The sequence below is a fragment of the Struthio camelus genome, unplaced genomic scaffold, assembly GCF_040807025.1.
Source record: "Struthio camelus isolate bStrCam1 unplaced genomic scaffold, bStrCam1.hap1 HAP1_SCAFFOLD_33, whole genome shotgun sequence".
NCBI classification, from domain to species: domain Eukaryota; kingdom Metazoa; phylum Chordata; class Aves; order Struthioniformes; family Struthionidae; genus Struthio; species Struthio camelus.
In genome coordinates, this window is record NW_027182567.1 from 45,001 (window position 1) to 47,500 (window position 2,500).

The window sequence follows — 2,500 nt, forward strand, 5'->3', positions numbered from 1 at the left end:
CGTAGCCCCGGGAGGAACCCGGGGCCGCAAGTGCGTTCGAAGTGTCGATGATCAATGTGTCCTGCAATTCACATTAATTCTCGCAGCTAGCTGCGTTCTTCATCGACGCACGAGCCGAGTGATCCACCGCTAAGAGTTGTCTCGGTTTCGGTCCCCACCGCGCGCGCGGGGGGACCGGGCAGCTTTCGCAGCCCCCTGAGGGCCCCCATCCGCTCTGCCTCCCTCCTCACGCCGACGCCGGCTGCTGAGCAAGGGACAGCGGAGAGAGAGGGCACGCCTCACTGACCGTACAAGCACAGAGGGAAAAAAAAAGGGGTGGGGGGGGGGAGAACAGACCCGAACGAGAGGGGCGGGGAGCCCTCGCTCCCGACCTGGGACAACCCCTTTCTCGCTTCGAGTCCGGCCCAGGCGCCCGGCTCGGCCTGGCCCAGCAGGGAGCGGCGCGCCAGCCGCGCCACCTGCCTCAGGGACCGGGGTGTGGGTCCCCGCGGAGCCCCGGCGTCGGAGCCCGGCCGCCGCTGGGAGCGGCGCCACCCGCTGCCCGCGCGCCCGCGACCCGCCAGCCGCACGCTTCCGAGCTCCTTCGCTCGCCTCACCGGCCTCCAGCTCCGCCGCCCCGGAGACGGCACCCAACACCCGCCTGCACACACGCAGCCTCCCGAGCGACGCCACGCACTCGCCCGTCCCTTCCGCGGGCAGACGCCTGGCGGCAGGCAGACGGGCGAGGCGGGACGGACGGGGAACGGCGCCCGCTCTCCCCGCCTCCACGCGGAGACCGGGAGGGGCCGCCCCCGCCCGCCCGCCCGCCGCCCGCCTGCCGCCCAGTGAAGCCGGGTCGGGCAGAGCGAGGCAGGCGCGCCGGATGGCGGAGTGCCGGGGCAGGGCGGGGGGGGGAGGGAAGGAAGGGTGCCGCCGACGGCCACGGCGGGAGACTGAGAGCACCGGCCAGGGAGGAGAAGGGATGCGCTGGGGCTCGGCGTCCGCACCACCCGCGGTGGGGGCTCGCCGTCCCGGCGGCGAGCACGCGCTCGCGCCGGGGTCGCGCGTTCGAGGCAGGCCGGCGCAAGCCGACCGCGCGGCGTCTCTCCGCCGAGACCAGACCGCGGAGAGAGGGGGCAGGGTACCCCTCTCCGTCCCGGCTGCCCGCGGGGCATGCACGGGCCGCGCCGGCGGGCATGGGGGGGTGCGGCGCCCGCGCGCGCCGACCCCCCGGCCCCTCCGGCAGCACGCCCGGCTGCCCCCCGGGTCGCATCGGGCCGCCCGAGTCTTTAAACCCCCGCCCGGCTCTCCGACCGAGAACCCTCGGGCCCGGAGCCCGGGGCCCATGGCCATCCCTACCCGGGGGGGCCGCTACCGGCGGCCGCGGTGGCCGGAGGCCCTCCTCCTTCCTCCCAGCGCGCCCCCCCCCCCCCCCGCCGCCCCCCGCCGCCCCCGGCCCGGCCGACTCGCAGCGCGGCCCCCACGGCACGGCGTGGGGCGGCTGGAGCGGTTGGGGGGGGGGGGAAGGGAGGGGAGGAGGAAGCGTGGAAGGCCGGCAGGGCACGGCCGGTGCGGCACGCGCAGCGCAGCGCCCGGGAGGAGCACGCTGGCACACGGGACCACACGGGTGGGTCACCGAGGGGAGGCAGGAGAAGCGCGGACGCTAGGTACCTGGCCCTGGGGTGAGGGAAACGACCTGAAATCCCCGCGGGGGTGCCTCCCCCGCCGCCGCCCGCCGCCGGGCCACCGCCGCCTCGCGGCGACGGCGGCAGCCTCAGCGGCAGCGACGAGGCGGGGCGCGGAGGGGAACCCGGCACCCGCCAGCCGGCTCCAGCGCCCCTCGGCGGAGCGTCCACCCGCGGGGTGCGCCCGACACCCACCGCCACGACCTCGTCCTCCTCCCGGGGCCCGGGGTTTCCCTCAGTAACCCGGCGCCGGGTGGCAGCTGCGCCCGGGAGGAGAGCCGTGGTTTGGGCCGCCCGCTCGGGCACGACACGTCGCCTCGCGTGGCCTCGCGCGACGCCCCCGCTTGGGGTCCGCCGCGGCGCGGCGCCCGCCCCGCGCGCCGTCCCGGAACGCCTGTCCGCACCGCCTCTGCTAGACGGGCTGCTCCGCCGCAGCCCGCCCCGGGTCCGCCCCCCACAGCTTAGGAGTGGGGACCCGTGGGACCCGTCCCAACCCGGAATGCGATCTCGCTCGCGTCTCCACCCGCCGCTTCCTCCCGCGGGCACCGGGGGAGCAAGCCCCGCCGACCCTCCCACGCACTGCCGCCCGCTCTGCCGGGCCCTCCCCCGGGCCGGACCCTCCCCTGCCCCGGCGGCGGCGGATCACCGTCGGGCGAAGGGGCGGGGGCGGCGCTCGGAGACGGGCACCGGCGGCGGGCGCCAGCGGAGGCGAGAGGGCAGACGGGGACGGTCCCCCACCGGCGGCGGGGAATCGGCGGCGGGCTTTCGGCGAGCGAGCCCCCGCGCTAGCGGGCCTCGGGAGGGCCGTACACCCGCCGGCGGGCCGAGCCCCATGC

The 2,500-nt window shown here is 77.9% G+C and overlaps 1 non-coding gene across 1 annotated transcript in view; it reads right to left on the reverse strand.

The window, feature by feature from the left end:
* LOC138064908 (5.8S ribosomal RNA) overlaps positions 1-138 on the reverse strand; it is a 153-nt gene extending 15 nt beyond the window's left edge. The window contains exon 1 of the ribosomal RNA XR_011138155.1: positions 1-138. This exon is cut by the window's left edge and continues 15 nt beyond it. This is a non-coding gene — a ribosomal RNA (5.8S ribosomal RNA).
* Positions 139-2,500: the final 2,362 nt, after the last annotated feature.